The sequence below is a fragment of the Mus caroli genome, unplaced genomic scaffold (genome assembly GCF_978045245.1).
Source record: "Mus caroli unplaced genomic scaffold, Mus_caroli_1 scaffold_4, whole genome shotgun sequence".
In the NCBI taxonomy this organism is placed as follows: Eukaryota; Metazoa; Chordata; class Mammalia; order Rodentia; family Muridae; genus Mus; species Mus caroli.
In genome coordinates, this window is record NW_028227259.1 from 142460262 (window position 1) to 142469061 (window position 8800).

Here is an 8800-nt window from a genome sequence, read left to right on the forward strand (position 1 = left end):
TTATGTGTCCTAGGCATAAAACAACTTTGGCTATCAAGTGAGGCATCAAGCTAGGATGAACAGGTCATCTGTTCTGCCCCTGGCAGCTATAAGAACACCATAACCAAGGTGTCTCTTTGTCCATTGCCAAAGGTGTAGTTTGGTTTTACATGAGTTTGAAACATGTGTAAAAAATTGCTGCCATCTTAATAGAGCTTGGTGGTCATGACACTAGAATTTAATTGCCATTTTCTGGTTTGCTATTGCTTTGCTTTTTGAGACAGTAATTCTTTTAATTTTTGGAAATATATTAATTTATTTTCATGCATGCATGTGTGGGGAGTATTTTTCTTACTATTATTGATAGTCTCATACATGTCTGTAATGGGTTTGCCCCCCTACTCCTTTCCCTAACTCCTCCCAGGTCCATCTCCACCTTCTCAGCTCTTTTCAGTATTATGTCTCTTTTTCTTTTAAATATCCCACTGAGTACAGTTTTTATTGCTAATATATTCTACGGTGTGTGAGCTACCTTAAAAAAACTGGACTCTTCCTCCTTCCACACCCATTAGCTCTCTGAAGCTCCTCAGCTAAGGGTAGGTAAGTCATTCCCACATTAGAACGTTGGCCAGCTTGATCTTATCTAGGACTTGTGCAGTCACGCCCAGTGGCAGCCCTCATGAGTGCAGCAGTTCAGTCATGGAGAGAAAGCACTCCCAAACTCTGGCTTTTACAATCTTGGGACTGCGGGTCTTCCTTCATAGTAGGCAGGTTTACTTGTAGCCCAGTCTGGCCTCAAAGTTACTATGTAGTTGCAGATAACCCGAGTTTCTGATCCTCCTGCCCTCATCCTAGTGCAGGCATTGCAGGTCTGAGCAACCAGGCAGTGTTGCTTTGAATAAGAATGGCTCACAGAGGCTCCTATATTTGAAAGCTCAGTCACCAGAGAGTGACGCTGAGAGGGACTAGCAGAGTGGTCTCAACCTTGGGTCAAGACCCCTGTATTAGTTAGGGTTCTCTAGAGTCACAGACCTTATGGATAGTCTCTATAGAGTAAAAGAATTTATTGATGACTTACAGTCTGCAGTCCAATTCCCAACAATGGTTCAGTAGTAGCTGTGAATGGAAGTCCAAGGATCTAGCAGTTATTCAGTCCCACACAACAAGCAGGCAAGGGAGCACGAGCAAGACTCCCTTCTTCCAATGTCCTTATATAGTCTCCAGCAGAAGGTGTAGCCCAGATTAAAGGTGTGTTGCACCACACCTTTAATCCCAGATGACCTTGAACTCAGAGATTTAATCTTCTGGAATCCATAGCCACTATGCCTCAAGATCTCCATACTAAGATCCAGATCAGAAAATTCTATCTCCCAGCCTCCAGATAAGGGTCACTGGTGAGCCTTCCAATTCTGGATTGTAGTTCATTCCAAATATAGTCAAGTTGACAACCAGGAATAGCCACTACAACCCCTTTAGGGGATGAAGGACACTTTCACAGAGGACACCTAAGACCATCAGAAAACACAGATATTTACATTATGATTCATAACAGTAGCAAAATCGCAGCTAGGAAGTGGCAATGAAAATAATTTTATGGTGGGGGGAGGGTCACAACAACATGAGGAACTGTATTCAAGGGTATCAGCAACAGGAAGGTTGGAGGAAGTGAGATATAGAAGTGGGTTTTGAGATTTCAAAAGACCATGCCATGCTTGCTTTGTCTTCTGCCTATGGATCAGGATAAAGCCATGGTGAGGAAAAGATCCCTGATAGAACTGATCTGAGACACGAGTGCTGGAACTGATTCTCTGTCTCAGATATAACATGTCTTGAGTGATGGCCCTGTCCATTTAAAATAAATACATTAAATAAATAAACAAAATTCAAGCAATCTCTCACAGGACTGATGAAAACCTTTTATAAACTGCTTTGCAGTGGCACTTCATAAGTACATAAACTTAGATCCAATGACCGAGGCTGGAGAATTATATGTACATACATATTTTTTTTAAGATTTATTTATTATTATATCTAAGTACACTGTAGCTGTCTTCAGATGTACCAGAAGAGGACATCAGATCTCATTACAGATGGTTGTGAGCCACCATGTGGTTGCTGGGATTTGAACTCAGGACCTTTGGAAGAGCAGTCGGTGCTCTTAACCACTGAGCCATCTCTCCAGCCCATACATACATATCTCATATCCTAATCTTCCTCAGATATTAAGAGAAGGTTCCAAAGATTGCAAAATGGCCCTCCAAATCCTTCCAAACAACCTTACTAAAGTAGCCTTTGGAGCTGGAAAGATGGCCCAGGAGGTCTGATGCCCTCTTCTGGCTTCTGCAAGCACTGAACACATGTAGCACGGAGACTTTATGCATAAAAAGGAAACTTGTCAGAGGACGCCTGCCCTTTCCAATACCCCCTCGTTTTATTATCTTGACACATATAGAAATTTCCTATTTTTCATATATACATCAAATGCTAATCCAAAGCTCTAACATTCCAAGCTCTCACCAGAGCTGCCTTGGCTGGCTCACTCTCTCCTTCTCAACACCTGGTTTTTGGAGTACAATGTCTTCTTCCTCTGTGATTCTTCAGCCTACCTCTGCCTTCCCCAGGAACTCCTCTGCAATTTGCATCCTAGTATAGTAAACAGCAAGAGTGGATGCTGCTCTCAACACAGAGTTTTCCTAGCCTATTGGCTGAAAATACACACAGAAACAGACTCCCCCACTGCCGCAGACTAACCCTTTCTGGGTCTCCTATCTGCGCTGAAAGGGTTTCTGGTTGTAGGTGGGCAAAGGAGTCGGCAAGAAGGAGGAGTGACAAACAGACTCTCGACACAAGGGAGTGTGGATCTGAATGTAATGTGTCAAATCGAGCATCAAACTTTTTATACAGAAGAAAATAGGGAAGTTAGGTGACACAATGGCAAGGTAAAGTGAGGTTACCGAATTCTTACATAAAACAGCGGAATGCAAACACAGAAGGACTTGCAGGAACCATGTGGAATAAAATTTAATGTTAACAACTAGTATCAAAAACAGCCCCACCTAAGGTCAGCTTAATCTTAGAAGCCAGGGCAAAGGCTTTGTGCCCTTGCCATAATTCCTATTCTAGTCTACTGTATATTCCATCTTCCCCCAGCCTGTTGCGGCCCGCCCGCGGTCCACAACACGAACGGTTCACTGAGAATGGCAGTTCCCTGCAAAGAGAGGAATCTAGACGGGGCGGAAGAAAAGAATGAAGCCAGGACAAACAGATTCTGATCGAGGCTCAATTTAATATTTCCAAACACTCAGTTTATAAAGGAAGGGGGAGGGAACCCAATTTCCCGCCGAGTAACTCAGGGTCCAGTAGCAGGACAAACACGTGTGTGCCTCCAGGCAGCAGAGTCAGGTTCCAGCAGTGGGCGTGGCAGGACGAATGAGCCGGTAGCTCCACCCTAGAGCAGGCAGGTTCCAGGCTGGGGGAAGGGAGACCACATTTCCCCCCATTAGATAACAAAAATAAAAATATAAAAAAGGGGTGGCCTGTGGCAGAAAGATTATCTATGTTCAATAGTTCTGCCTAAGTTCCTAGGGCTAAAGAAAAACCTATTTCCGTGGGATTTCTTAACTATTCTAATGGTAAACTGTATCTGGCTAAGGCTGTAGGCTCTGACTTTATAATGCTAATTAGTGCTGAATAGGTAGCTACCTGTTTGCCTTTTAAGTAGGGCGTTGGAACCCTGGCTGAGTTTAGCTAAACAATTTTAGAATAACACTGAACTGATAATTATCCACAATTTTGGGTGACAGGCAGGGGAAACAGTGAGAAGCGATTAAGACTGGCTGGCTCCTAGTACAAGGCCAATTGGCTTTTTATTTTTTGGGTGGGAGGCAGTGAAGGGCCTGCTCTTACGACAGCAAGGTCTCCAATCTCTTTCCCCCCTGTTAATTAAGTTTAAATAGGCAATGCTTAACAGAGGTGATCAAAAGATTTTCTCATCCGTAGATGAGTGGGCCTTAACCTTGACTTGGGTGGACATTTACCTGATTCCTCCCGTGAGTAACAACTCACATCTGTGGCTCTTGGTATCTTTTGGGGAGGGGAGGCAGAGCCGTAAGTATTTTTAGTGTTTAGCTGGAGTCGGATACCAACCTCTTTCAAATCAGGTGTGTCGCACAGGGAACTCAGAAACGGTCAAATTGGACCTTCCCTCCGCAGTGATCTCCTGCGCCAAGCGGTACCCATACCGTATTCATATGATTATGAATCAGTATCGCAATTCTGAGTTATTGCGAGGCCTCTATGTGAGACTTGTCAACCTCAGATTTAGCAAGGCCTAGACAAGAATTATGTCAGTATTAACACCATTAATTTTGGTTAAACTAGGAGCTGAAGGTCTTTTCTCTTCATCTCTGTTATTCCCAGTAGCCTGAGGAACTAAGGACACCTTGCAGTAACAGCAAGGGTAAAAAGCCAGAGGCCAGTTAAGGGACTAAGCCTATATCTATCAAAATAAGAACTAATCTTTGTAAATATATATGAAATTTCTACTTCCCTAGCTCTCCTGGTAAATCTAAATCTTATCTTAGACTGAAAGGCCACATGCTGAGATTAGCAGAACCACCTGTTTGCTCTTAGGGGCTGGGCGGAGAACCGGAGAATGTAGATTGACCTGCTTGAGAGAAGGAAGAATACTAAACAGTTAGAGTGTAGTAATGTAAATTTTCTGTTTGGAGAAGTCAAGGTACTTTATTTAGATGCAAATTGTAAAGCTAAAGTTAATCTCAAATTAGAAGTAACTGGGTGCCAGCGGCGTTCCGCTGCAGACTGACCTTTATTGTCAGTTTGCAAAAAGTTTAGGACAAATAAGGTAAAGGCAAGATGAGCCTTTGCTCTGAATTAACTTTGCTAGGTAATTTAGAATATAGGAATCTCTAATAATTGAACTGAATATTAGACCAGTCTAAGATTGAGTTAGAATGGCTGGTCACACTTAAGAAGAGTGAAAAATCATTATGACTCTATTAAATGACTAATTTTACTAAGTCTGAATATACAGTCTCTGATGTACTATTGCCATAAAGTTAAAAGGCTAGAAGCTAGTCTAAACTGGAAAAATGACAAGCAAGGATGGATCTAAAACATGAATTTAATCTTTTAGTCCTTTTAATCAGGACACTGAGTTAACTTACCTGTCAGCTCAGCACACGAATTACCAATATGCTTCTGTAGAGTTCTGTGGAGAGAACCTGTTTTTCCCTTTCCTAATAAGGTAGCTGTTTTAGGATCAATCTATAAGCCAATAAGTAGATCCTTTTAAGATACTAAAAAGCATTTATTAAATTTGACATTTTAATCTCAAATTTTGAAAATAAAGGTATGTTTTAAATAGTGTGCATGGAAATGCACTAAATAGTATATATAGGGATACAATTTCTTTCTTTTGTCTTTTAAGAGGTTAAAGTTTAAAATTTTACAATATCTAACCTTTTGAATTAATAACTTTTTGGACAAAACATTTTAAATATTTGGCTGCAAAGGGGCAGTGACTAATTGCACTTTCAATTATTTTTCTTAAGGAACGGTTGTAACTAGAAGGCTAGAAAAGTTATTAAGAGTCACACGTGCATAATTTATTTATTTATTAACTAGAAATATGTATAAGCAATTGTAAATTTGAGAATTAATAGTATCTGAGGGATGAACAATTTTAAGTAATTATGAGCTCAGAGATATAGCATTGACTATCAATATATAAATTAAGGTTTGATTGTTCAGCATTTTAAAACACCATCTACAGCACACAACCAGATTATTTGTGCTGGAATAGGGGCAACTGTGTGTCTTAAGACTCCGCTCCACAGCAGCTAGTTGGGCCCACGTGGCCAACGATTGGCTGGGAGGATGAGAAAAATGACTTTACAATAATGTTTTTTCTGGCCAAAGAATTGTCTTCGGCACAACTAATTTTTAATTACCAATTAACAACAATTATAAAAGCTTTCTTTATTTTCTGCAAAACCCCTTGCAGCAAACCAAAACACCAAATAACAAAAGGATACTGTCTCTGAATCTTTTGGGTGAGAGCAAGGATTTAAGGTAAGCTTCCCTTGAGAAGCATTAGTTAATAAAATACTTTCCACTTAGGAAACAATATATACTGAAAGATTAAAACTTTTGGCTTCTCGTAAAGAAGCAGAAACAATAAACATTTTTCTTACATAATGTAAAGCTATATTAGCCATACATAGAGGCAAAATTTTCTAGTGATTACCAGTTTACTAGAAGCAAAAATCTTTGAATTTAAGCATTATTTTAAACATTTGAATAAATCTGTAACACTGTTAAAAAGAAATTTTCTTGAACACAGGGAAAAACTTTTTTAGGCATTGTTTGCAAAACAAAAGAAAAGGCCACAAGCCGCTCTGGGGTTGCCCAGAGCCCTGTATTGACTCAAAGGTAAAATACTTTTTAATTTGAGCATTAATCTTAAATTTGCAATCAAACTGCAAGCTGCAGTCAATGGAACAATGGCAGTTTTAACCATAATTTTTATGTTTTTGTGCAAGGTTAGGATAATACCTACAACTTTGGGAAAGCAAAACCTATGTTTAAAACAATTTATCACTGTTAAAATCAATATTAGAAGCATTACTATCATATTACGAAGTTTGGATATCAATTAATACCTATGAATACCTATTAAAGCAAGCTTTAACGCTTTAATAAAGAGGCATTGCTTTATATCTTATCTTAAATTTTACTATTTAGGATAGGAACCACATTAATCATTATCTAAACTAGAAATATCTTAAGAGACTCAGCCTCTAGGGCTGCCTTAGGCCACGTGTCGGAAGGACTCTAAACTTGAGTTATCAAATTTAACATTAACCATCTGTAGCAATGTAACAATTATTAATTTTAACCAACAACTTATGAGCTGAATGGGAAAACATGCAGAGCACATTTTTAATAAAGAACCAAATGAAGCAGTTAATTTTAGACCAATCAGAGAATATTAATCTTTGTAGCTACAATCATAGAATAAAAAAGCACTTTACTATTGTCAAACACATTAATCATGAACCATTTATCAGATTCGAAACTAAGAGGCTGTGTACTCGCTGCTTTTTCTTAAAACGAACATTTTTTCCATCAGGGGCCCTCTTGCCACGTGTCTGGTTTTTGGCTGAAACACGTGGCAGCTCTCGGCCTTGCAGATAAAGATTTTTATACCATTTTTATTATCCAACATAAAACATAGAACATTCATTCATACAGACTGGACACGAACATACATGAATTGAACACGAGAACAGATTGGTGCACCAGACATAAACAAGACACAAAATGGGGCAGAGTACTCCTGCTATTTGGGACAATTTCCTCCCTCATGATGCAGTTTTTATAACTGCGGCAATCTGCCTGTATTAATTTCCTTTTAATAAACCCTTTCCTTTCTCACACCTAACAATGTAGCTTTTTTCTAGCCACGGCCTACCGCCTGTGCCTAGCTCCTCTTAAGCTTCACTGCTGAACCTAAGTGAACCAGCGCTCGGGCTTAACGCTGTCTCAGCTTAGCCCATACCTTCTCCGGTATGAATTTCCTTTATCCTTAAGCAACTCCTGAAAACTAAACACAACGGCCTGATCATGATTTTGAACCCTTCTATCTTCCACCTAAGCAGTTTTTTCTAAAAAAAACTGCGGCACACCGCCTGTCTCCGTATCTAGTTCCGATTTACGAACTGCTGACCCAAGTAGAACCAGTGTTGGGTTAGCACTGCTTCAAACTTGCTTCGTATCCTACTGCATCCCCGCAACACTTTCAAAACTGAAATTTTTTTGGGCTAGCGCTAGCATGTGTACCTGTCCGTTGCTCCGATGCTCCTCCTCCGATACGAAGATTCTTTCCTTTCTTGTGGAGCTCCACACAGCAATCGTTTCTCTTAGCATCTCTCTGCCATTCTTCAGGTCCCAGTTCTGGCGCCAACTGTTGCGGCCCGCCCGCGGTCCACAACACGAACGGTTCACTGAGAATGGCAGTTCCCTGCAAAGAGAGGAATCTAGACGGGGCGGAAGAAAAGAATGAAGCCAGGACAAACAGATTCTGATCGAGGCTCAATTTAATATTTCCAAACACTCAGTTTATAAAGGAAGGGGGAGGGAACCCAATTTCCCGCCGAGTAACTCAGGGTCCAGTAGCAGGACAAACACGTGTGTGCCTCCAGGCAGCAGAGTCAGGTTCCAGCAGTGGGCGTGGCAGGACGAATGAGCCGGTAGCTCCACCCTAGAGCAGGCAGGTTCCAGGCTGGGGGAAGGGAGACCACACCAGCCCATTGTAAATTCTTAATTCTTGTGTATGGGTGTAACTCAGCTATCTATAGTTCTAAGTATCTACTCTGGTTCTTGCTTAGATCACAAACTTCCTTCTTCCTAAATAATGGTAAATTCCTGCAGAGGGCAGTGACTTAGCTATCCATGCCCAGGGTTGGCTCAAGGACTGCATAGAATCTAACTTAGCTATTGTCAAAATATCAATCCTTAGCAGCACTTGTTATAAAGCAATATTACGGGAAAGCATGCAGATCCATTTACCAACTAAAGCAAGGACATTAGAGCATTCGTTATACAGGATGCAGTTCCATGAGATTAAGTTTCTGTGAATTTTTCGCCTAGGGACCACGCCCAGGCTTTTCAGCCTGCCAGGTGGGTCACTACTGGAGTGGATGTAGCACCCCACCCCATCCCCTTCTTAAGGCTTAAACGAGTATTACACTAGAGCCCTCAGGGGAAATATAAAATCAAGATTCCATTTACTCCCTGT

At 40.7% G+C, this 8800-nt stretch overlaps 1 pseudogene; it reads right to left on the minus strand.

Moving 5' to 3' along the window:
* On the minus strand, positions 1-135 carry LOC147005389 (small nucleolar RNA SNORA48; annotated as a pseudogene).
* Between the last annotated feature and the right edge of the window lie 8665 nt (positions 136-8800).